Source organism: Canis aureus, chromosome 17, assembly GCF_053574225.1.
Source record: "Canis aureus isolate CA01 chromosome 17, VMU_Caureus_v.1.0, whole genome shotgun sequence".
NCBI classification, from domain to species: domain Eukaryota; kingdom Metazoa; phylum Chordata; class Mammalia; order Carnivora; family Canidae; genus Canis; species Canis aureus.
The window spans coordinates 4495293-4523043 of record NC_135627.1 but is presented as its reverse complement, the minus strand read 5'-3'; the positions used below and the strand labels follow the sequence as shown (position 1 = coordinate 4523043).

At 40.1% G+C, this 27751-nt stretch overlaps 1 pseudogene across 1 annotated transcript; it reads right to left on the bottom strand.

Annotated features, from left to right (window-relative positions):
• Positions 1 to 793: 793 nt before the first annotated feature.
• LOC144287724 (glyceraldehyde-3-phosphate dehydrogenase pseudogene) lies at positions 794 to 25658 on the bottom strand (annotated as a pseudogene). The gene is made up of 3 exons (XR_013355474.1): positions 20954 to 25658; positions 4690 to 4794; positions 794 to 870 (listed from the first exon to the last, which is right to left on the bottom strand). The product of XR_013355474.1 is annotated as a glyceraldehyde-3-phosphate dehydrogenase pseudogene (transcript).
• Positions 25659 to 27751: the final 2093 nt, after the last annotated feature.

The window sequence follows — 27751 nt, the reverse complement described above, 5'->3', positions numbered from 1 at the left end:
GTTCTCTGTCACCAGGATCACATCTACCTCCTCACTGTCCTCTGCTAATTGATAACAGATTGCTTAGTATTAAGCCTTGCTTCTAACACTTAGACGACAAAAGGGAGTTGTGTCTCACACCTTGTGTCACACAGCCTGCTGGAGTCTAATATCATTGAATATGTTCTGAAGGAGTACAAAAAGACAATGGGTGTTTAAGGCCATATTATCAGTGCTATGTTTATCTATGCACAGTAAGAAACACTGAAGTTGTTCTGAACCAATGAATGCCATCCTGGAAAACCATAACGAAAGGAGTCCAGGCAGCAAATTGTATTATCTCAGAGATGGAAAGAAGAAAAATAGAGATTTTAAATAAGTTACTTTTAAAGAAAACAATCAAGTATTAAGTAAGCATGCAAGGGATCGTCTCTGAACTCCTAAAAGCACTTCTTAGTTCTAATTCAGTTGGCATTTATGTCAATTTATTTATATCATTGGCTTTCTCCTGAAGTATCATATTTATCCAAATACATTGTACACTTCTTAAGGACATAAATTTATTGTAGGCACTCAATCTATATGTATTCCTTCAATGATTAGTAGTAATTCTAGTTTGTGAAGCACCATATGATATGTAGTGTGCAGATCAAAAATAAATGTCAAGAAGCTTACAGCCAGTTGAGGGACGGTGTCATATTAACAGATGAGGTTAGGAGTTACATTAGTTCCTCTGCTGAACGGGGTTCCTGGATGGATTACTAGCTTCTTGCTCTGTGGTTTCATCACCTGTACTAAAAAAAGGCTTACAGTACCTGGCTCAGCTGGGAACAGGACACGTGGTGCCCTTTGCTTGGTGGTCAGCAAATACGGGATTCCATCTGGCCTCTCCTGAAAACACAAGAATTGCGTGTTAAACAGGCATTAACCTAACATATCTGTGCCTGATAATATTATGAAAACTATGAATGTCAACTCACTAAACCCTCACAATCAACCTCTGAAGAAAGCTGTATCACCACCCCATTTTGTAGATGAGGATGTTGAGGCCCAGAGACGTTACCAACAAACTGCAGAGCTGGGACTCTAATAGAGCCAGTCAACCTGGCTTCAGATACTGGGTTCTCACCACTCAGTTGATTTACAAAGCCAGGCATTTGAGAGAGGATGGTTTCTAGTGTTGTCTGTCTTTCAAAATGTAAGTAAAAATTGAAAACTAATGTTTTCACTTTTCAGTTCTGTTGAGATTGAACATAGTTTACTTTTACTTTTTCATTGCACTTCTTTTGAAAATCTCTCATTTCTTTTCCTGTTAATTTAATCATCCATTGTTGATTTGCTGTAATATTTATTCTTCGCTTATTAAAAATAATAAATTTTGGTTGTTATAATTTGCAAACATGTGCTTCCATTCAGTCAGTCAACAAATATTTATCAAGACTTTATCATGGGTGAAGTCATGTGCTAAGCACTCAAGACATCAGGAAGAAGCATCTTTTGCCCTCTGAGAGATTAAAGTCTACCTAAAGGCACAGATATTTAAACAAATGCAAATACACATATCAAAAAAAAAAAAACAACAAAACACACACAAAAAAACCAAATACACATGTCAAAGGAGATATCAGTTTGATCTTTCGAATCTTCATTTCTTCATTTACTAGCTGTGAGACATTGGCCAAATACTTAACATCTATGTCCTTCAAATTCCTTAATTATAAAATCAAGGTAACAATCCTATGTACCTTATGGGATCATATAGTGAACTCACTAAGTAATCCATGGAAAGTACCTAGCAAAAAGTAAGTTGTAATAAGTTCTGTCTTTGGTTCAGGTCATGATCTCAGGGTCCTGGGATCAAGGTCCCACTTTCGGCTCCCTGCTCAGCTAGGACTCTGCTTCTCTCTCTCTCCCTCTGCCTCTCCCCACACTCGTGCTACCTCTCTCTCTCTCAAATAAATAACTAAAATCTTAAAAAAGAAAAGCACAGACAACAAGGTCCATAAATGAGGTATAAATAAATATAAGAATAAAGAGTCTAGCAGACTCATTATGATCCCAGGAGTGTTAGGGTTAATGGGTTGAGGAAGACTTTTATCCATGAGAAAGTCATGTGAAGAAGGAAATTCTTTGTTGAGCAAGAAGGGCAAGGATGAGAAATAGTAATTTCAGTAAGTTACCTGGACCATGGCCCACTTAAAAAGGAAGGAGGATAGGGCAAACCAGCAAAATGCATTGTGATAATAGACTGAGAAATAGAAAGATATATACATTGCATAATTTTACTTATTCTGTATTTGAATTTATTCTGCAAACTGAAATACTCACCTCTGGGAAGCAGAGTTTTCTGTTGGTGATTCTGTAAATGTGGGTTCAAACCTGTCACATTCTTTAATAAGCTTTTATAATGCTGTCTATTTTAAGAGAGAGTGACAGAGGTATAGCTTCATAGAGGTCAACACCTGAAGTCATTAAGCAGATTATTAAACTGTGTCACTAGCTGTGAAAACAAGAAGACAGACAAACAGTGTCAATGTCACCACCTGGTATAAGTCACACCTGCTCTAATGAGGGCTGGAGAAGGAATAGACGAATGCTTCCCGTCAAGGCCATAAGCTCTCAAGGATTTGGTTCATTTCATTGTTACTTTGTTGGTAAAAGCAACACTATACTTTGAACCTCTCACAATATTGGGTGTTAGGATTTGTCTTTGATTCCATTAGGCCCTTTTTCAGGAAAGACTCAGAAATATAAGTGATTCGTCCAAGGCCACACAGCTAGTAAGTGATGGAACTGGGACTCTAGTTTCATCATCATTTCCACACACAGTGCTTGAGTGTGCACACCTGTGTGAACACACACACACACACACACATACACACAATAAGAATGGATAAACAAATACAAAAAGTAAAGCTTTGGAGGTCAGTAACTTCACAGGGCAATGCACTAGAAATGCTGTCAATTCTTATTCCAGAAATCGAGGCAGGGATTGTGCTAATTCCCATTCCCTACATTTCTTCCATGCCTCTCCATCTTCAACTGCTTACTCTATACACTGATTTTATTTTAACCCAATTGTCACCCTTAATATTGCCTGTAACAGAGTGACAAACAGGGAAGTTGCAATAGGAAAGTTGCAATTTTCTTATGAACGATAAGAATCACAACTTATTATGTACCCAACTTGGTCATTAGATTTTATTGGATGTATTGAAGTAGAATTGACCTACAGTAAAAAGGATTGATTTTGAATGTACAATCTGATGAAGTTTCCAAATGCATGGAGTTGTTTGACCCTCAGCACAGGACACCAAACATTTCCTCCATCTCCAGATCTCCTTCACTGCCCTTTGTGGCCCATCCCAGAAACCAGTTCCACTTCCTGTCGATAGAATTTCGCCTCTTCTAGAATAATGTATAAATGGAGCTATAGAGTCAGTAGTCTTTTGTGTCTGATCAAGCAGTAACATTTGAGTATTTATTAAGGTTAGAGTCCAGATAAATGTGAAATCCTGAGGGCTTACTTGACAGAACCCATAGCTTACTTTACCACCACCAGGAAGCAGTTCAATTCTGCTTTTGTTGGAGAAATTGTAGGAAAATTATATTACATAAATACCTACAAGACTCTCTCAATTCTCTTACATACTGATGTGTTATCAATTATTATTTAAGGGATGCCTGGGTGGCTCAGTGGTTGAGTGTCTGCCTTTGGCCCAGGGCATGATCCTGGGGTCCTGGGATCGAGTCCCACATTGGGCTCCCTGCAGGGAGCCTGCTTCTCCCTCTGCCTGTGTCTCTGCCTCTCTCTGTGTGTCTCTCGTGAATAAATAAATAAAATCTTTAAAAAAATGTATTATTTAAAATGTGCTTCTTTGTTTACCAGGTATTTGGTTTTATATGCTATTTGAGTTTCATTTGTGGTTCTTATTTTTTTTAAGATTTTATTTATTTATTTAAAAAAGGGAGAAAGAGAGAGCACAAGCAGGGGAAGAGGCAGAGACAGAGGAAGAAGCAGACTCCCTGCTGAGCAGAAAGCCCGATGCAAGGCTTGATCCCAGGACCCCGGGGTCATGAGCTGAGCTGAAGGCAGACCCTTCACTCACTGAGCCACCCAGGTCCCCCTTATTATTTATTCATAATTGAACCAACATCTATTTTGCCACATAGTGCCTTGGACTGTGATCATGACCATTAAGATACTCCTTCTGTCAGAGGATGTAGAAACCAGAGGAGGTCATCTGAAGAAAGAAATGGGGAGGGAACAGATTCAAAGAAAGGGTGGACTTTTTTGGTGCCTAAACCCATTCCTTTTACAACTGCTGCCCCCCCACCCCCGAAGTTGCTGTATTCATGAGTCCTCACCACAAGACCTGAATTTCTGATCCCAGATCTAAGGTACTCTCCCCTCAGACCTGGGGAAAGGAGGCTGAGTTTCAATGTACGATCCAAACAGCAGATCACCAAGAATCAATGAAATAAAACCATTCCACTGTGGCTCTAACTTCAAGGCCTCTTTCTGCTCAAGACCTTGACTTTCTCTCCTTATGTTTCTTAAGCCCTTACTCTATATATGAACCTCACTAACCCCTGGGAAGTCAAAATAACTACAAGACATCATTCCTATCCTAGCTGGCCTCATGGGAAAAGGAAACATAAGTTACTAACTCTAGGATCACATTACATTATAATGACTGTAATAGATACCTGTAGACACACACAACTCAAGTTCTCCTTGGACCTGGTCAGAATGGTCCAGACACAGAAGACCTTTGAACTGGGACTTAGAGACAAGGCAGGCAGAAGGCGCACCTGAAGGAAAGCAGAAATAAGACAGCTCACTGTGTGTTTAGGGAAACTCATGAGTCAGTCTCTTCACCCTCACAATATTCCTAGAACATTTAGAAGTTAAAAGTTCATTATATTCCCAAGCTAACAAATAAGAGATGATTATTAAATACAATTCAGTGCATGCATGTGAACCAAAAGAAAAGAAAAAAGGTAACCTATTTAATATCATTATTAATCTCTTAATTCTCCCTGGTTCGATGTTCTTGAAGTTTCTCTGACCTCCATTTCATGAAACTGGAAGGCTGTTGAATTAATCAGTACATGTGGGAGGCAGCGGAAATCAAGGCACTTTCTTTACTCCATTAGCCCTCGTCCTGCTGAGGGGTCTCGCCTGCTCACCTTTTCCTCAGTATTCCCTCTAGCTTTGCCTTCTGGAGCTTTCTCATCCTGCATCCCACAGTTTGCCAGTGACATCATTGCCTCTGCTTTTCTTCTCTAATGAGGTGGAGCCTGTATTCGTGGTTCTGTTCCATCTCCCTAATGTTAACCTCCTGTGGAAGGCAGGGCTCTGATTAAGGACTTTCATGATTAGATTAAAATGTTCCTTCTCACTTACCCCCTAACTATCTTTCTAACACATCATGCTATTAAAATACAGCTGCACTACGCCCCACTCCCCTGTAGCTCAGACCGGAAGCCAAGTCCACATGTGTCCCAGACAGTCTTAATTTTAAGGACACTTTTGTGTTTAAAATATTCCCAAACTAGGTCTAAGATGAACAGGAAAACAACCATTAGCACTTCAAATGATAAATAAAGCAAAACAAGACTCTTAGTGATACCTCATCACCACCATCATAAAGATGTATGGAGCATTATGAGCATCTTTACACTATGGCAAAGATATGGGCGTCACATGAGGCTCTTGGATTTGAGGAAGTTACAGCCAGGATTGGAAACTAGACATTAAAATATGAGTCCCAGTCATGAAGTATGGCAACAGTTGATGTTAATAGTATAGATATGATTAATTGCTTAATATATTTTAAGAATAAAAATTGTCACAGTCCTCTATAAAAAGAAAAAAAATCACTTCAGGTTGACATGTAATGCACTAAATTGCTACATCCTTCCCTAAAATCTAGCTTATCAAACATACAGTTGCTAGAGCCTTGAAGTTACTGTCATTCTACTTTGTCAGCTAATAAGTTTTCTTTTCTTCAGTCCTGCTTGGGGCAGGACAGGAGGGGAAACTAATCTTCATTGAGACCATCCTTCAAAACTGGCATTGTGTTGATAGTAACCCAGATGTCCTTTGAAATTCAAGTTAAAGCAACTTAAAACCCATCCCTATTCCCTAAGGAATTCTACCTGCCGTCACCCTGGGTAGGAGAGTGGGGTTGGTAAGGTCGGAGGAGAGTGATTTACGGCTTTATAAGCCTTCTCACTGCGACCACTTGTGATAGGCTCAGGAACTGGCCTCTCCCATGAGGATGGGACTCAGGAAATCTATTTTCCTTTCAAGATCCAATACTCTGGTGTCAATCCTTTGTACTGGAATGGCAGTGTGATGTTTTGCATTCTGGAACAATGCTGTGCTTTGTATTAGTATCTAGCAGACTACCTGATCCAAAAACCAACTTGTCGTTGGTTAAGTGACCAATATTCATAAGTTGTTATCACAATAAAGCCTTGTAAAATTCAATGACCACAGGTAAGGTAATCCTCAGCTTTCCAGCCTCATCTACAACCATTTTACCTGGCTCCTACATCAAACAATGAGGGTTCTGCGTCCATACACATGCTATATGTATCTTGCTCATGTGAACTGGTTCCCCAAAAGTCTTCCAATTTTTCATTGCTTACGCGGATATCGCACTGCTTGCTCAGCAATGGCTTCCTGAACCCTGGGTGAGTGCCATTCCTTATCACCTGAGGCAGCTCATCAATTAAAAAAAAAAACACACACAACTATACAATATTAGAACTATCTTTTGAGAATCTGTCTCCTCCACTAAGTTATAAGCTCTACATGTCATTTCACATTTTTGCAATATGTGGTTATAATATTTCAGGGGGTAATCTTTGGACTACACTATATCCAGACACATTGAAAAGCTCAAAGATTGTGACATTTTGTCTTTTACATGTAATTTGTGTCCCCAAAGCACCTCAGCCAGTTCCAATGGAAAGTAGGTGCTTAATATATATTAGTAGATCTGACTTGAATAATGAGCTATGTTATAAAAGGGCTGTATTATATCAATAATTAAAGTTTTAGTCAAGTCTTATGATAAAGAACAAGGCTTAATTCCCCCTAGAAAGGGCACAAAGCTCTTGATAATGCAAGATTAAAAGCCTATTAATATTTCAGGGAAAGTGTGATGATTAACTTTTGTCCATTATGCCCTCCTATTTTTAATGCTATGTCACTTTAGGACTTAACATATTAACCACATGAAATTCAATTTTTCCATTTACTTTATGTTTTTTCTTGTGTGGTTATGGGATATAAATAACAGCAAATATGAAGCTCTGAAAGCTCTAAAATAATATAGTTCTAGGGAGAGCATAAAAGATCAACTACAGAGCACCTATGACTCATTGGGCTCCACACTCAATATGGAGTCTGCTTGAGATTCTCTCTCCCTTTCCCCCTCCTGTTCTCTCTTTCTCTCAAATAAATAAGAAAATAAATAAAATCTTTTTTTTTAAAGAGCACAGTGATAATTAAATTTTTAACCAAGCATAGGATTGTCTTCACTACTAATATCTCCCACTCTATAATTTCTATTCATTTTCTTTCCCCAAAAGCTGCCAATTGGCAGACCCCACAATCTAATACACACTTCAAATTAGGTCTCGTATCAGTTTGTTGAGGAAAATACTGCTCAAAGGACAAATATATTATTAGGCATTTAATTTTATTTAAATGCCTCCTCAGTTTGATATTCTGTCAACAAAAGTATTTGTTAAATTGCAAGGCCCAAAAATTTGTGGTTTTTGGGTCAAGATTTGTTCATACCTTGGTTCTCAGAAATAATTTTACATTTTACTCTATGCTTTCAGTGGAATCTCTATATAATACAGAGCATTCTTGGACAGTAGCCTGTATAAGTTCATTATGCAATTAGAAATTGCATCATTACAAAATGCATTATTTGTAATTTCTAGTGTGAGAAAGCAAATGTTATCAGAAATTGATGACTCTTCAGCAGGGTGCATCTAGGTTTTACCCTTGCACATATTATGGTGGGTTCCTTTGAAATATTACCACCATCAGGAGAAAGGAGTAATGCCCAGCCTACTGGCTAAATGCAAATTCAGAGGAAGATTGTCCCATTATCTCTTGATATTTCTCTGTGTGTGGCCGAGAGCTAGGTGCTCTGCATCTATCTTCCCAACAAATTGCTTTATATGACTTCATTAATAAATAGCTCCATGTTCACGTCCCCATGCGGTTAAAGAGAATCAGCGTTAAAATAGTCAAGTTAGCAGGGCCAAGATAGAACCACTTGTAGAAGGTACAGAAATATATATATATATATATATATATGTCGTATACTCCTGTATATAGATAGGAGTAGGCATATATGTGAAAAAAATGCTTAACTCATTGAAACATTAATAAACCATTCATGTATGAACAGTGAGCTAAAGAAAATGAAAAAATAGTAGTATTTAAACTATATATTATTTCAGATGACTTCTTGCTAGTTATTTTTTTTTAAGATTTTATTTATTTGAAAGAGAGAGTGAGCACAAGCAGGGGGAGAGGGAGAAGCAGACTACCTGCTGAGCAGGGAGCCCAATACAGGTTCAATCCCAGGACCCTTCTAAAGGGCAATGCTAATCCGAATGGAACTTCTCTTGGTTCCCTAGTAACTGATGACATTTCTCTGTTCAAGTAGAATGCCTGCAATTGCATGGAGCTGTGGATCCACCCACCGCTGTGTGGATCATGGAGTATATATTCACATTCTCCGTGCCTCTCCTTCCTCATCTTAAATGGATGAACAATAGGATATATAGGGTCGTAGAAAAGATTACATGAGATTATATGTGTAAATACACATTATGACATGTAAATGTAAAATCTGTGCCCCTCCCTGGAGCAGGCCACTCTGTCCATCAGCCTCCACCCCCAGCCCTGCCCAGCCATTCTGTGCCCTTCCCCCTCACCCACTCAGCTAGAGCTCCCCTTCTGCTGAACCTGTAATGAACCTCCTGACACCACTAACTCAATACTTGCAGGTATGATCCTGAAACAGGAAAAACTGGATTAAGTCGAGAGAAAGAGTGAAAATGAAAGTTCAACAAGAGAGAGGAGATGAAAACAAGGCATTTAAGTAAAGGAATCAGGAATGGTTTGGGAAGCAGAAAATCATTTAAGGTTCAATACATATGTACTATGGGATGCTATGTGTGTATTCACACCAAGAGTAGACACACAATGTCTATTTCCCACATATAAACATAAAACTACCATAAAAATGAGAGGTACATGCATTTTTTAAATAGATGAATGATTTGTAATTTTTTAAATTTAATTTATTTATTTGAGAAAGACAGAGAACATGAAAGAGACAGAGAGCACAAGCCAGGGGGAAGGGGAGAGGGAGAAGCAGACTCCTGGCTGGGCAGGAAGCCTGACTTGGGGCTTGATCCAGGACCCCGGCATCATGACCTGAGCTGGAGGCAGACGCTTAACCCACTGAGCCACCCAGGTGCCCCAATTTATAAATTTCCTTTATCTCAGTAATTTATCAGTCTATTCAAAGATATCAACTGGCAGTTAGATTGGAGGTTTGCAAGCTTCTTTAAGATAGTTAGAAAGAACTAAATAGTATTCAAATTGTCATCCTGACAACCTTTACAGAGCAAAATGTATTATGAGGAAAGCATATTAGTTATTAAAAGACAATTCTGAACTAATATTTTTCAGAAGAACTGATTGATACCCAAAAAGGCTTATGGTTATTTTGGTTTTTTATTAGAATAATTTTTCCTCACTTATATTTTCTCAATGTCCTTTTATTCAGAAGACATTAATGTAATTTTATCTAAGTGTCCTTCAGCACCAGAGTTAGTAAAGAAATGAAAAGTAACTATCACAAGCATCATCTTGAATACTTAGGGAAGTTGCTGCTCAGAACTGTATTTGATTTTTTCCAGTGATACGATAATAAAAAGGTCCAAATAACAAAATTTGGTTAGCAAAATAATGTCTGGCCTATGTAGCCAAAACCTAAGTTAAAGTCGATTGGGCTTACATTAGTGAGTGCAGTAAGATCATTGAGCAGACTTGGAGAAGCCAGGGTGAGGAGGAGCAGGAGGAGGAAGGACATAAGAGGAACAGCCCCAGCATCACGTGGTGCAGGTGCAGCAGGAGGTGCCGAAGTCACTAATGAGGCACAAGCCTCCTCATGTGCAGGACCCCTAACAGGCCTCGGCAGGGGCCTGAGCAATGTGTCCACATGGTCCTCTGGTTTTGACAGTTTATAATCTTGATTATTTTGGGGGGTGGGGAAAACAGTTCTCTTGGTCAGTTTAGGCTACTATAACAAAATACCATGGACTAGTGGCCTAAAAAAACCAGACATTTATTTCTTGAAGTTCTGGAGGCTAGGAAGTCCCAGACCAAGGGGCAGGCAGATCTAATTCTTGGTGAAGGCCCTCTTCCCCCTTGCAACAGCGGCCTTCTCATTGTGTTCTCAAAGAAAGCAGAAAGAGGGATCCCTGGGTGGCGCAGTGGTTTAGCGCCTGCCTTTGGCCCAGGGTGCAATCCTGGCCCGGGATCGAATCCCATGTCGGGCTCCTGGTGCATGGAGCCTGCTTCTCCCTCTGCCTATGTCTCCACCTCTCTCTCTCTCTCTCTCTCTCTCTCTGTGTGACTATCATAAATAAATAAAAATTAAAAAAAAAAAAAGTTTAAGAAAGCAGAAAGAGAGCATGCTCAGGTGTCTCTCTTCCTCTTTTGATTAAGGGCATTAATTCCATCATGAGAGTCTCACCTTTCTATGCTAATCAAATCCCTGTTGCCTCCCACAGGTTCCACCTTCAGATACCATCCCACTGGGGATTATGGCCACAGCATGAATTTTGACTGATACAACATTCACTGCATGGTAAAGGGTGTCCAGATTATGTGAGCCTCAGGCCCCACAAACCTGTAATCCTCCCCACCCCCCAATCACTAGGATGGGCTAGGTGAGGGCTTTGTTGAAAAAGTCGGGGGAAAAATGGGTGTGAAAAGAGAGTTATCCAGGTATTTTAAAATACATTTGCTCATTCTGATACTCAGTTGTTCCTGGTTTGACCCATCAAGCAAACTCTGTTTTACCTTCTAGAGACTGCAGGTATTTTGTGCAGGAAAAAAGTACAGACAGTATTGCTTAAGGACTTAAGCAATTCTCCCAGCACAGCCTTTGATTTTTCACTCTGAGTTTATTTGTTCTCCAATCCCAAACCTCTGGAGGATTAGCTGTGGGAGTGGGGTTGCTTCTGGGCTTTGCCCATTTTTAGTTCCGGATTAATGTTTCCTGTTCATGCAATATTAGTTACTAGTTACATCTGCTTTCCAGCTTCCAAAATTTTACCCTCTCTGGCTTCTCTCTCTCTCTCTTTTGCAGATTTACGCTTTTGCAAATTCCCAACAAAAATGCCAACTGGATTTTCGAAGGGAGCTAAGCATTCAGATTCCAGAGCATGCAGAGAAAAGAGAACTGATAGAAGAGCTACAAGAAGGGCAGCCCCGGGGGCTCAGTGGTTTAGCGCTGCCTTCAGCCCAGGGCATGATCCTGGAGACGTGGGATCGAGTCCTGCGTTGGGCTCCCTGCCTGGAGCCTGCTTCTCCCTCTGCCTGTGTCTCTGCCTTGCGCTCTCTCTCTCTTTCTCTCTCTCTCTCTGTGTCTCTCATTAATAAATAAATAAAATATTAAAAAAAAGAGCTACAAGAATTCTGAAAAGCAAGCAGTAACAGAGAGCAAGATATTAAAATGGTATAATGCATCAATACTCAAGAGACTAACATAGAGAAGCTCAAGAAAATGGAAACAAATACTGGAAGGTATAAAGAAAAATACTAAAAAACTTGAACATGTAGTGGTTTACAAACTGTGAAAAGCCCCATAACCCAAGTTGAAAGGGAAGCATATATTAAGGAAACATGTATTTTTAAGGCATAGGCTGGACCAAGGGATAATACCTAAAATGTATAAGGGATTATTCAAAATTTGTAGGAAAAGACTAACATCTAATTTTTACATATATGTAAGAATAGATGCATTGAATGTCTCCAGAAGGAAATATAATGAATTATTAACTCTGTGGAATGAGATAATGGTACAGAAAGGGGCTTTTATTTTATATGTCCTTGATCGAAAAAATCACCATGTGGATACCTTGCATTTATATTTAAAACAAAAGCAAGTTAAAAGGAATTGATTAACAGTTAAAATAAACAAAATGTGAGTTATGGGAAGAGAATGGTCAATAAATAAACAGAAGAAAACAGATACTTGGGAAGATATACATTTAGGGAAATAGCACAACACACTGTGAAGAGCTTTTCAATAAAGGGTAATAAGAACTTAGAACAATTTGGCCAGAAAAAAAAAAAAAAAAAGCCTTGGAACCTCACATTATACCAAAACAAAATCCAGACAAATTCCAGGGCCAGTTAAACAAAACACTAAGGTATTAATTAAACCATAGATAATTTGAAGGAAATATAACTGAATCTTTAATAAACCTATTGGAGGAATTCCAATGAACTTCAAAGTAATTAAAAAGGAAATCTCAAAGAAAATTGATCCATTTGGTGAAATTGTGAATTTATATTCAACCACAAAGACAGTCTATGAGATATTACAGGGAATGTCCATTGTCTGCTTCTTAGCATAGTTACCCAGCCTTTGGGGATCTCTGTGGTTGGGGCAGGACTGCACTAATCTCAGCTATAGGCATGGGGGGCGGGGGAGAAGGGCCAACTGCCTCATATGAGTCAAAGAAGGCAATTTATTCTCTGCTCACAGTGGTTGGTTCAGGGAAAATCCAGTTGCCAAAGGAAAACACTAAGATATGAGGGGAAACTCACGAAGACCTTCTGGGACAGAGAAGTTTTCTTTTCTTTCTGCAGAAGGAACTAGGAGAGATGCTCTCTCTCCTTATGAACTATGTGATGTGAGAATGAAAGGCTGCAAGGGTTAAAGCCATTTTGCTGGCCCAGGTGGAGTGATTGGAAGGGAGAAGAATGGGGGTGCTGTGCAGCCCCTGCAGGGGGAGGCTGAGACCAACAGTGAGGCAGAGGGCACAATTAGGATGCAATGTAGTCCTGGGCAGGTAGCTTGACTTACTACATGAAGGCTCCCCAAAGGCCAGATTTCTAGCAGCAAACCCAGTTAATTAACTGTGTGTTTAGAGCAGCTTGAATTGGGTTTTGCATAACTTGCAATATAGAACATTGTGATATATATATTTAAATAGATATTTTCTCAAGGTAATGTTTTGGAGATCAGGGAGGGTTTTTGAGTCATCCACAGACAGCCCCCCAAAATATGAAAATCCACAATCATACCACAGGAAGTAATCCCTCACTTTATAAATAATTCACAGTGGGACTCCTCTGAATATAATCTACCCTAGTGCACTTAAGATGGAAACTGATTTATAAACAATTTATATTCTTCTAATGTGAAGTAATACCCTTCATCTCTTAGGATTTCACAATCTGTGAAGCTGTGTTATGTGTATTATCTCATTCAATCTAGGAAACTTAAGGAAGCTGATGATGGCCAAGATCCTAGGAGTATTTTCTAGGAAGAGTTGACATCCATCTCAATCCATCCGACAGTGATAGTGATTCACTTTGCAATTCTCCATAATCATGCAAGTGCCATAAATCCAGAATTACCACCATTCACACATGACCTCATATCTCCCTAAGCAAGCCCACAACATTTTCTGTTTGATGGTCATTGGTTTGGTAGCCCTACTGCCAAGTGGGAAACTCGCAAGCTCGTTGGGAGACAGATGGGTGTGAAATTACTCACATTTACTAAATACGTGACATTTGGAAAAGTTACTTAAACACTTTGAGCCTTGCATTTCTCATATGAAAGTGGAAACAATAAACACCCACATCACAGTTTTGAGCACTAAGCGAGAGAATTCCTTTCACATCCCCTGACCTGTCTTACCCTCTTTAATTCTTCTTTCATACACATATGCAAATTTTCATACTTGCTTAATTTGGAAGTTTGATCGTTTCATTCCCATGCTTGAAATAGTTCAGTGATTGGGAAATGAAGCCTGAGCTCCACCTTGGGACTACCACCATCATCCGTGTTCTGGCCCTGATCCACCTTCTCACGTCCCGTCACTTGGCATGCCTTCCGGCCACGTGTCCAGGATGCAGAGGCAGCCCTGAACAGCCCGCATGTTCCCTCAGCCAAAGGAACCTTTACTTAGGCTTTTCCCTACTCTTTACTTAGAGCACATACTTGGGAAAATTTATGAATCCCTTTCTGCCTCTTTGTGATGTCTGCTAATCTTTTAAAAGACCTCTTGCAAGTTTTAGAACCTAGACTTCTCTATCTCAATGACCCAGAGTCATCCCTTTGAAGTGAAAACATCCCAGGGGATGACACCGCCATCTCCCAGTTCCTGTTGGAGGGTAGGAACCTAAAGATGGCAGGATGCTTTGCCTTTAGTTGCAAAACTACATCCTGTCATGAGGACATGGGTTTACCTTTACTTTGGGTGCTGCCTCTTCGCAACCACAGATACTCTCCTCTCATCTACCGTTAAGGACCCCCTGCCCTTTGTGGTGTCTGAGTGAAGCTCAGGCTGTGCCCTGGCCTCTCTCCTGCCTTGCAGTGACCTTGCATAAAGTCTCCCTGCCTGGCCTACCTTTGTCTGGTGCAGTTTCTGCTTTGACAACCCCCAAAGGCACTGAGTGCAGGCTGTGTTCATGCCTGCCTGAGCTCAGTTCCTCTCAGCCTCAAACAATTTGTTCTCTTTACCCACAGCCTTCTACGTGTCTTATATCGAAGGATTTACTATGTAGTGAATTGCACTTGTTTCAACCCACAGATATCAATGCTTGGTACCTATCAAGCAGAATATACCACCTTGCGTCTCACCAAACAGACTTATAGCCACTCATTTTATTGAACCTTAGTAAGTTTGAGCCAGAAAGGAAGTTGGAAGTCAGAAGGAAAATCCCATAAGTAATTCAGGAACAAAATACTAATATCGATGCTCTGCAGAGTAATGAGGATACTAAGACCATGGGCTCTTTCCTTCCAGGAGGAGTGGTGGCAAAACCAAAGACAGCTACTTCTAAACCTTCAGAAGCATAGTTTCCTCCAAAGACAGTGAAAACATCTCATGGATATTTCTTTTTTCTTTTTTAATTTTATTTATTTATGTGACATGGAGCAGAAGAGAGCACAAGTGGGGGGAGGGGTGGAGGGAGAAATAGACTCCCCACTGAACAGGGAGCCCGAGGTGAGGCTCGATCCCAGGACCCTGAGATCCTAATCTGAGCTGAAGGCAAACACTTAACCCACTGAGCCACCCAGATGCCCCCCTCATGGACATTTCCATATAGCTGAAGATTGCAGTGCTTTTCCTAAGTGTATTTTAAACACTACTAAAGTAGATGTTGAAAAATAATATATTTTTATATTAATTTATATTTTATATTATTCTATATATTTATTTAAAATATATTAATTATATTTTATATAATATAAAATTATATTTTATATTATTTATATTTCATATTATAAAAACAATATGAAGAGGAAAAAAGAAAGAGAATAAAAAGGAATACTAAACATTTGGGGCTCTTACAGTTTTCAAGGAACTGTTCTAAGCAATGTACCATGGCCATGTGGCACACACGTGGACACTGAGGTCCTGTGTGACAAGAGGCTGGCTAACCATCCAGGTTTACTCAGCTCAAGAGCAGCACCACCCAGATTCAAGCCTGTCACCCCATCGCCCAAGGCTGGGATAATGCTCGCTGCATTATAATAAAGCAACATGTTCACTTATGGATAAATTCAGACGTTGCAATCCAAATGGTACTGTTGGTGTCAGACACCACTCAGCTATACATTTACATATTATAATGAGCTCTATATAAAGTAATCACTAACTTTGCTGACAACCCAACATCTTGGGGAGAGGATTGTATAAAACTCCTTTCCATCCTAGTTTGCCCACCATATCCTGCTTAAAGAGCAGAGATGCTCCAAGTAAAACAAAAGCAGAGTACACATAAGCTAAAGTTATCAGCACTTTGGTTTCATGTGCCCTAAGAATCTCTCAAAATGAATAAATATGGATGAACATTATTTTCCTATACAAACTACCTGTAATTCTTTTTAGCAGAAGTGTTCTCAGATCAGCCAAAACAATTTTCCCCTCCAATTGAGTATAAGTACCCAGAATATTAGCAGCAAAGAAACTCATATTTTCCCAAGAAAAAAGGGCGATTCCACTTGTAGAGACTTCATTCCAGTTTGAGAATGATGAAATCCTCAAGGAAATAATTGCATTCCTGTAGGGTGCTCTGGCACCTCAAATTGCTTTGCACCTTGGTCCCAATGGTCACTGCTTGTTAATGCACACTGAGACAGCAAGGGAATTGGCAATTGAAAGTATTTTCTGAGAATAATCAAAGATATTCGTTTGGAGTTTTAATCAGTATTTCCAGGAAAGCTCAACAAGAAAAGAGCTAAATTAATTTCAGTTTTAAGATTTTTTTTTTCTAGAGGTAGATAGCAAAGTAGCTTAGATGAGAAGTAAATTAATTTTGTATTATTTTTGAGACTTCACGTAGATATTAGTTGTGACCTTGAGGAGGCACATTGGTTTTATCTATTTTGGAATGAGGGTAGCCACAAGTTAAACTGAATTATATCCAAAAACTAAATTCATAAAGCAAAAAAATAAACTGAATATATCCAACCACTGAAAAATGTTGAGTTGACGCGTGTACTAGTGAGTCCAAGCTCACATAACCATGCTACCTGGTAATCACTCTTTCTGAGTGGAGAGAAGTCAATTTACTTTTCAGGAAATTATCCCCTAGATAATACACTTCTGGATAAATATATCGAACTTTCTTCATGGCGGTGTGTTACACTGCGTTTTAGAGTAATCACTGACCTCTACCTCTGAAACTAGTAATATATGTAAATTATCTGAATGTAAATAATAGTTTTTAAAAAGTAAAAATGAATGAATGAATGAATGAATAAATAAATAAATAAATAAATAAATAAATAAATAAATAAATAAATAAGAAAGAAATGCCTGACTGTGACAAGGGCCTTGTGGATCTCAGTGTACTACATTGCATTTGCTGGACTGAACCGTTAGTGTTTTATCCTTAGGCTTCCTGACTTTTCTCTGGAATCTGACGCTATCTACTGCCTTCCTTAAAAGTTATGTCTTCCAGGTCCAAATAGACAGATTATTTAAATATCTACTTAACAAATCCAAATATGTGTTTCTCAGAATCAGTTTAACTGCCTGTATGACTGAATTTTACTTCTCTTCCCAGATTGAGTGCATAGGGCTGCTACCACTGTCTGCCCCTCACATCTTTTCTCTCCTGTATCTACTCTTCCTCATATCTTGTGGATTTTGCCTTGTCCATCTCACAACTCTTCTGTCCCCTCCATTGAATGCTGCCTTGGTTCATGCTGTCCTTATATGTTGCACAAAGGCCTCCTTGACGCTATCCCTTATCATCCATCCACTCTAATACTGCTACTTAAATAAACCTAATCATGCTGCTCCCATCATGCTGCTCTTCTTTGGAAAGTATTCCGTAGCTTCCCATAACCTACATTAAAAAAATCAGAGTTTTATATTGCCCAGTTTTTAATCTCTTCTTTCTTTTCCATCTGCAACATATGCAGCAGTCATTCTGAACTACTTATAATTTTGCAAATTCACTGTTATGGACTGAATATTTGCACATCCTTAAGATCTATGTTGAAGCCATCATCCCCACCTTAATGATATTATAAGAAGTGCCATTATAAGAAGACAAAGAGGCTCCAGAGCTTTCTCCATCTCTGCACATGCACGGGGGAAAGGCCATGTGAGTACATGAACAGAAAGCAGCTATTTAATCCAGAAAGGAGGTCCTCACCTCTGGTGGTGTCAGGTTTTTGAGCATTAACCATTCTAATATGCATGCAGTGAGATCTCACTGTTCTTCATCAGGTATGATTTTTGCTCTGGATTTTTGTTAGATGTTCTTTGTCAAGTGGAGGAAGTTCCCTTTATTTCTGTCTGCTGAGAGTTGTTTTTATCATGAATGAGTTGGGGGATTCTACAAAAGCTTTTTTTTTTTTTCTGCTTCATTTGATAGGACCATAGGCTTTTTCTTCCCTAGCCTATTGATGTGGTGGATTATATTAACTAAACTATATTTTGTCATTGATCACATTAGTGTATAGCAAAAAAAAAAAAAAAAAAACAAGATTCTAGCACGAAACAACTAGAATTAGTAACTTGAGAAGGTGGTCATATACAACACAGCAATAAAAACCAATCACCTCTGTATATTTCATTAATAAGCACCAGAAACAGATTTAGCAGGAAAAAATATCATAGGTAATATTGACATAATTTTTTATTTATTTTTTTTTTTAATTTTTATTTATTTATGATAGTCACAGAGAGAGAAAGAGAGGCAGAGACACAGGCAGAGAGAAGCAGGCTCCATGCACCGGGAGCCCGACGTGGGATTCGATCCTGGGTCTCCAGGATCGCGCCCTGGGCCAAAGGCAGGCGCTAAACCGCTGCGCCACCCAGGGATCCCAATATTGACATAATTATAAAAAAAATTTTAGCAATATATTTAACAAGAAAAGTAAATATATAATAAATACTCTACTTTTGAAAACAAAGAATGTAATTTGCTTTAGCTTTTCTAAATCTCTTATTTTTTCATAAGAATTTTAGGATCATCCTATCAATTTCTGCAAAATAAAAAAAAAGGGGGGTTGGGGGATTTTCTTAGGAATTAGATTGAATATTTATGCCAATGTAGGGCATATTGCCATGTTCACAATACTAAGTCTTCTTCTTCTTTTTTTTTTTTTTTTTTAAAAGGACTTCATTTATTCAGAGACAGAGAGAGAGTACAAAAGCACGAGCAGCAGGAGGGGCAGAGGGAGAAGCAGGTTCCCTGCTCAGCGGGGATCCTGATGCAGGGCTGGATCCCAGGACCCAGGATCATGACCTGAGCTGAAGATAGATGTTTAACTGATTGAGCCACCCAGGCTCCCCTTTATTATGCTACTCTTAATGTTGTTTTATATATACCAGTAGGCCCAAGTGTCAGCACAAAATATTTTTAAGTGAAAAAAGGCACTGTCGAGACATTATACTGTACGATCAGTCCTGTAACTCACACTTAATCGTGGGCTCCCTTAGGTGATATCATTGGTGGCCTCTGTTCTGTTCATTTTGCTTAGTGTACCTTACTTTCACTCCTAATTGCATTTTTATTCAGTTTGAAAGCACATATAACTTCATCTTAGAATATTCATGTGCTGTTAGAAAACCAGCACCTGTTCTCAAAAACCTGTCATGAGTAGGGGAAGACAGAGACAGAGAAAGAGAGAGAGATAACTTCAGAGGGTGCAGTAAAAGAAATATCCAGAAGAAGTCAAAACACAGCATAATGCTTTTAAAGCAGTGGCTCCCAAAGGGATGGTCCTACCGTTGGTGAGAGCTATGGACTGAATATTTGTATCCCCCCAAACTGGTGTGTAGAGCTCCTGGCCTGGTGCGCTGGTGTGACCAGGTGGTACTAGTGAACAGTTGAGCTCCCCTGAGGCTGCTCAGCATCTCCCAGCCTTCCTCCCAGAGGCTTAACCCCCACCTGGACCTCCTGCTCCAGCCCAGGACAGAGGCTGCACCGCCTACAGACAGATCTCTCACTCCAGGGGTGCTTTATTTTTTCTTGCAATCTGCGAGTGAAAGTACAGTTCCTGGTTTTGACAGGGGCAGCAGAGCATTCCTGAGTGCATTCTCTCCTCTGTAAACTGTGACTTATACCACCTGGCTATTCTCTTCGTGGCCATAGTTTGTAGCTGTTTAATCTCTCCCCCCAGATTTGAGAAAGGCTCTCTGGTTGATTTCAGCTTGGCCAGCTCCCCATGAGCCCATGGCCGCTCAGATTCTTGGGGAAGTGGTGCTGGTGTCCAGCTGAGGTACACATGTGAGCTGGCCTCTGCACACCCCCTCTATGACCAGCCATTGCATTCCTACGAACTCAAAGTTCAAGAAAATGTGGCCTCGCCTCCCAGAGAGTTTACAGGGTGGCTGGGGAAGTCACTGTTGTTACACCAGAGAGCCGACAATGCCTAGAGAAGACCTTTGTCACATTGCTTTTAAAACATGGGGCAGGGATCCCTGGGTGGCGCAGCAGTTTGGCGCCTGCCTTTGGCCCAGGGCACGATCCTGGAAACCTGGGATCGAATCCCACGTCGGGCTCCCGGTGCATGGGGCCTGCTTCTCCCTCTGCCTATGTCTCTGCCTCTCTGTGTGTGTGTGTGTGTGTGTGTGTGACTATCATAAATAAATAAAAATTTAAAAAAATAAAAATAAAAATAATAAAATAATAAAATAAAACATGGGGCAGTCTGGGTGGCTCAGCGGTTTAGCGCTGCCTTCAGCCCAGGGTGTGATCCTGGAGTCGCGGGATCCTGTCCCACATCAGGCTCCCTGCATGGAGCCTGCTTCTCCCTCTGCCTGTGTCTCTGCCTCTCTCTGTGTCTCTCATGAATAAATAAATAAAATCTTAAAAAAAATAAATAAATAAAACACAGGCTGCTCTTTACACCAGCCCCTCTGACATCCTCCGGCCTTCCATTTCTCCCACCTATCACTCTGCTTCTCCTTGATCTCTCATGATCTTCTCCTTGATCTCTCATGAATAAATAAATAAATCTTAAAAAAAAAATGCTAGAGCCAGACAGCCTCGTTTAAAATCCTCCCTCCTCTACTCAGCAGCCTGGGTAAAGCCCTTCCTCCATTTGTTGTCTGTAAAATGCACACGATAATAACACCAACAAAAAGATGTTATAAGTATTTGACAAATGATACACAGTGAGTGATTAGAATAGTGAGAATCACTTACCCTTCCATACGTTTCAGCTATTTTTATTATTCTTGGCCTTCATAGGATATGTAATCTTCATACAGAGAAGCTTATTCATCATCAGCATATATACACATGCTACTTTCACATTTAAGGCTGGTTGGGAGGCCCACGAGGAGGATTCAGACACAGTAAAGAGAGAACAGCCTGTTGGTGCCTACGTGTTTTTAGAAGCTGTTCTGCGTTTTTTCGATATTATATGCTGCCACCTGCTGGAACTCTAGGAAATATTCCCGTTGCATGAACCGAGGAACCGGGCGGTGATGTTTGATAGAATTTCACGTTAATACCAAATAAACAAGTTAAATATATTACTCAAAGCATTCATTCAACCAATATTCATGTGAGCGGTTGCTCTCACTGGATGGCCCCATGAATAACTAAATGCAATCTTAAAATGCTCTGTAAGGTTGTGTAGTCTACAAAAAGGCCACACCGATATGATTATGAGCAAGCAGCCTCATACTTATGATAATGACTATAAAGGCTCTCTTAGTTATAAGATCCATGCTTCAGGGAATATTGTAATGAAAAGTAGAATGTGAGACAAATGTGACATTTAAAAGATTGTATTTTTAAATTAAAGGGAATTTAAATTATTGATATCATAAAACCGTTTTCCTCTTGTTATTTAGAAATGCTTTAGCATAAAATGAGGAAAATGGTTAAACAAATAGGAGACACTGAGATTAAAAAAATCAATAATCTCTTGAGAATGCTAAGGAAAATATAAAATATACTTTAAAAATCTTTCCATTATTTCCCACTAGTTATCAGATTCCCCCCCACACACACACACAAGGTCTAGTGTTCTGTGATGGGAGTCATATTTTTGTTATACACTATGGCTAAGCTTTGAGCCAAAGTGAGAGACAAATCCATATAGAAGCCTAAGAAATAATATAGTTAAATTTCATAAGTAAAGCTTAGAAAATGTAGCTCTTTCTGATTTAAAATTACTTAACCCCCAACAGACTCTGAGAACAATGGCATCTCTCATCACACGAGTACTCAAGACAATGAAGTACCCATCCCCCAAAGGTCACAAATCCCAAGTAGTGGAGTGTCGGGATACATTTCTAAGAGTTATAATTGTATTAGTGAATCAGCGCATATGCCTCAATAACCACGAAATCATTAAATATTGAATTCTCTGTCTAGAAGGAGCACAGAAGGTTAGCACCACGAACACCAGGTCAGAAAATGTGACAGCTGTCTTCTGAGCATCTAGACACACCTCTGCCCCACTCAGGACTCTGATCTATATCCCATGGTATCAGACCACATTGTGGTTAACATGCTGGGTGTCAAGAATCCGTCTGAGAGTTATATGAAGGCTGTGAGTCCAACTGAAGTCCTATGAGGGCTTCCCCTTGAAATTCTCATATTCACTACAACTCACACACACATACAACACAGTCAACCCCCTGAATTCTTTTCTTCGATCCGTTAAGGGTAAAGAATCCATGACCATATCAAATGGAAGCAACTTTTCAATAGTAAACTCCAAGTAATAAATACGGCCTAATGTGTCCCAGCCAGGAGTGGGGCATTGTGACAATTAATTTTAAGTGTCATCTTGACGGGATGCCCAGACATTTGGTCACACGTGATTCTGGGTGTGTCTGTGAGAGTGTATGGATAAGATTAACATTTGAATCAGTAGACTGAGTAAAGACCACCCGCCCTAATGTGAGTTGGCTTCATCCAATCCACTGAAGGTCTTAATGGAACAAAAAGGTTGGGTAGGAGGAAATTTCACTCTGTCTTCTAGCTTGAGAAGTTGGTCTTCAACTGCCTTTGGCTCAGGCTTGGACTGGAACTTCCACCATTGGCTCTCCTGGGTCTCCAGTATGCTCATGTCGAACTTAGAACTTCTCAGCGTCCATAATCATATATAGATTCTTTATAATAAAACAAAAAATATATATACATATTCTGGAAGACCCTGGCTAATCCTGGTATGTAAGAGAATTCACGTTCACGCCCTGGAATCAGAAAGCTGGAAGGATGACACACCTTAAAATGGTTGTGTATATTTCCTGTTTCTTTGTTCTCCAGTGTTCCTGATGCTGGTGTGCAATGCAGGCACCCACAGAGAAACACCTTTCCTTATACCATCAGGAAGCCCCCAAATGTCTACTTAAGGCATGGTAAGGGCATCTGTACCCATGCATAATGGTGGTGATTGCAATATTGAAGACACACATTGGTCCCTCCCACATACATGCCAATTTTGTCTGAATCATCAAGCAATGGTTTGTGCTTCTTACACTTCACAGCCTTATACTAAAAGAAGTGGCCCCGTTGTACTCCTAACTCCCTGTTAATGGTCTGCTATGAATCCACAATGATCTGTATATTTATGGCCCTTTTTGTCTATTTCTAGACTATGAAGTGAGAGCCTGACTCTCAAATCCTACCATATAAACGCATTTTGCTTTCCTTGTATTTGACCACTCAAGTAGGCACAGACCCGTGTTCATTCTCAGGTGACTTGGCTCATCATGAAGAAGCATGACGTGAGCATCATGGAATGACAGGATGGGCAGGGGCTGCACTTCTAGGTGGGGAGTTATTCTGAGCATTCAAGAGGCAGAGCGGACAAATGAGTGCAAAATGTGGCCAAACTTATGATTTTAATAGCTGGATCACCTTCACTTTGTCAGATACTTGTGTGAGATATATATGTGTTGCATATATTTCCATTTAAAATCTGACAACAACCGGACAATAGTGCAAGAGCAATACTGCAGATAGGGAACGGGGGCTTACAAGGTTTAATATCCTATTCAAAGGCCAGCCAGTGGTCTAGGTAGGTGTGGTGCCAACATCCCTATACTATGTCCATCCTCACTTCTGCATGGCTGAAACCTGTGCAGTTAAGATCAGGCTCTTTTTTCCTTTTTATACATTAATATTTTAACTTCACTGAGGATGAAATCTAATATCACTAGCCAACTAATTTCAAATTGTCAGAAGAAAAGTGTTATATATAAATGCCAAATGGGGTGATTTCGTTCAATAAATCTGACTGATTTGTTCTTTTGTCAGATACTGTATCCTTGAGCTTACTTCCACTTTTTGGTATGCATTTTCAGAAAAACATCTGCTAAAACACCAAATTACTTCATTTCTTTTTCTAACTTGTTCATGCTAATAATCAACGTTCTTAACAACAACAATATCATAACTAATTTTCAGGTTCATAATTCCTGAGTAATTAATGCTTTCAATGACTTTATTGGAATAAGCATTTGATAATAAGGAAGACTGTCATTTCCTGTGGTCTTCTCTACATCCATTAGCTTCCCATTACCCAGACAAAAGTGTCCACATAGGGGTCATGGTGGCCAGGTTTCTGTCTTTTGCTATTATGGCTACAAATCCAAACAGAAACCATAGGTTTCTTGCTTTAAAAAAATGTGATCCAAAAGATGACACAACATGAAAATTTAAGTTAATAAAGAAACTGTGAGATACCAAGTGTCATTGCACTAGCATGCCTGACGTTGTATTGTTATTTTTCTTATTTTTTTTGACTGAATATAGTATACACCATTGATGGTACATGACAAGGTAGGGCTCCCCAAGCCCCTCTCCTTCTTAAGGATGTCTGGGTTGGAAACTGGAGGTTGGGAGATTCTCAGTGTTTGGGGGGATGAGTTGGGGCAGCTGAGGGCCTCTCTCTTCATTTTGCTCCTGATAGGGCTGGTGATCCAGGGGGCTCTTACTCCTTGGAGGCCATGTGGGCCCTAACGTCCACCACCCAGTTGCTATAGCCTAATTCATTGTCATACCAGGAAATGAGCTTGACAATGTGGTCACTGAGACAGTGCTAGCCTCAGCATCGAAGGTGGAAGAGTGGGAGTTGCAAGAGATAGCCTGGTTCTCTGTAGCCCAGAGGCCCTTGAGGTGGCCTTCCAATACCTGCTTTACCACCTTCTTGATGTCATCATATTTGGCAGGTGGCAGGTCAGATCCATCACTGACACATTGAGGGTGGGGACATGGAAGACCATGCAGTGAGTTTCCCATCCAGCTCAGGGATGACCTTGCCTACACTACATCCTTAGTGCCAGTAGAGGTGGGGATGATATTCTGGGCATCCCCTAGGCTGTCATGCCACAGCTTTCCCAGAGGGGCCATACACAGTCTTCTAGGTAGCAGTGATGACATGGGCTATGGCCATGAGTCTCTCTATAATGCCAAAGTTGTTGTGGATGACCTTGGCCAGTGGGGACAAGCAGTTGGTGGTGCAGAAGGCCTTGCTAACAATCTCAAGGGAGTTGCCATACTTCTCATGGTTCATACCCAACACAAACATAGCAGCATCAGCAGAAGGGACAGAGATGATGACCCTCTTGGCCCCACTCTTCAATTTAGCCCCAGCTTTCTCCATGATGCTGAAGACCCAAGCAGACACCACAACATCCTCAGCACCAGCATCACCCCATTTGATGTTGGCAGGATCTTGCTCCTGGAAGATAGAGGTAGGCTTTCCATTAATGACAAGTTTCCTGTTCTCAATCTTGACCATGTCATGGAATTTGCTGTGGGTGGAATCAAACTGAAACATGTAGACCATGTAGTTGAGGACAATGAAAGGGTCATCGATGGTTACAATATCCACTTTGCCAGAGCTAAAAGCAGCCCTGGTGACCAGGCACCCAATACAGCCAAATCAATTCATTTCTACCTTCATCATCATGTCTCAGGGACAGGACTGGCACTGCACCAGAAGATTTGGCTGTCTGTTGAATGGAGAGGAGAAGAGAGTCAACTTTATATTGTTCTGAGGCCCTCTTGCCCTTAATGTTTTAATTACAAATAATAAGTATCTACTTGTGAACAAAATCTTGCTTTGAATTGGTTACATATGCATTAATTAATAGTGTCGCTCTTCCAAGAGAGAAGACCAGAAGCAGAGCACTTGATAGTTTTCTATATCAGTCCTAAGTTTGGGTTACTGTGGAGATGTTACCCTGATCTCTCAGAAGATTCAGCAGGCTTCATGCTCTCCTTTCATTGAGCCATCACTGAGAAATCACTCCTCCCTTTCTGGAGACTCACACTCCCAGGCAGTGATAGCTTAACAATGTTACCATATGTCCTACCAGAAATCAATCCCTTTGTGAGCAAAGTCTCTAGACAAGAAATGCTTTCTCTGTGACACAATGAGTTTTCTTATTTGTGGCAACATATATAATCATGAAACTAATAACAATATGGAAACAGGTCAATATATGGAATAACAGACTTCAAAGTCCACAGATTTTGAAAAGAGAAATATATGTCCCTTAACTTCTGTCATAAAATGACTCAAAAAAGAATAAAAAAGGTCCAACTTTAAGTTCTAGCCTTGATGAAAATTGCTATGTGGGCCTTGGCCAAATCACTTACCTTTTCTGGGTTTCACATTTTATTTGAAAATTTACTTTTCTTTTCTCTTCCCATCCCCTAGGTGTTAGCCTGTTTCCAGGGCTGATTCCTGAACTCTCACTTTCTTTGGAATCTCCTCCAAAGTTATCATTTTAAATACTGTCTTATGTGTATATGTTGCTGATTCCAAAATTGACATCTCCCCCTGCGGTGCCCCCCAGACTTCACATTCACATGATCACCTCTTCACTTGGCATCTTAAAAAGGTCCCCAGTAAGCATCTAAAAGTTTATATAGCCAAAGGAAAACTTTTGGTTCTCATGACTCACAGTGACTTTTCTGAATTTGAACATTGATAAATAGTTGATATTATTAGGAAATTACCATTTATTTCTTAGGGATGATAACAGAATTGTGGTTCTTTTTGAAAAAAGATTCCTTATGATATGCATAATAAATTTAATAATGAATTGATTGAAATAACTGATAAGAATACATGATGTGAGGTCTGGGATTTGCTTGTGTAGGCTAATGGTGGTGGGAGGTAGAAGGAGAAGAATCTAATTAAAGTACGGATGGAACAAGGATCTCGGTGAGCTGATGATTGCTTCAGTTGGGTGATGATGTGCTGAGAAGCCGGGGCTAAACTATTAAATTCAGAACATGCAGATCATGACCTGCTATGGGAGGAGGCACAGGCCAAATGGGATGGGCAGGTAGTTCTCTCAGCATCTGAGTTTCCACTTTGGGGAAGTAAAAACTCTGGGTCATCTTGACTGAAGGCATAGTTTCAGTACACCCACATTAAAGGAAGAAAAGTCACAAGATGCATTACTTGTAGGTCTCCCAAGTGGGGGTGGGGGGTGGGGGGGTGCATTGCAAGCCAGGGGAAGGGTGGTTCTCTGTCCCAGGTCATGAGTGAGTGTCCCAGGTCATGAGTGAGAGCAGAGTGGCAGCACTTGTTACTTACAAGGTGGTTGTGGCTAGAGGTCACTAACTCTTCAGGGGCTTAACTCTGAGTGGTTATTTTAAAAGGTGTCTCAGGAAAAACAAGGTGGGGACTTGGGGTGGGAATCCTACACTCAGATCTCTCTGTAAGTGTCCAGACTCAGATGTGAGCAGGACCACCATACTGTGAAATGCCTAGGCACCAACTTGGAAGAGTTGTCTTATCACAGAGGACTATGTGGGTTTTCATATTATTGTCCTTCTAATTTGGGTTATATTTAAAATTTTCCCTAATAAAAATCTTAAAAGAAACTGTATCTTCACCATCTGAATAAAAACCATCACCAAAAACTCAGCTGCTGTGAACAAAAGTCTTTGAATCATCTCCACTTTATCCTTTTTTTCTCCCCTTGTATCTCTTACATTTGCCAAGGACCTGGGTTTTGG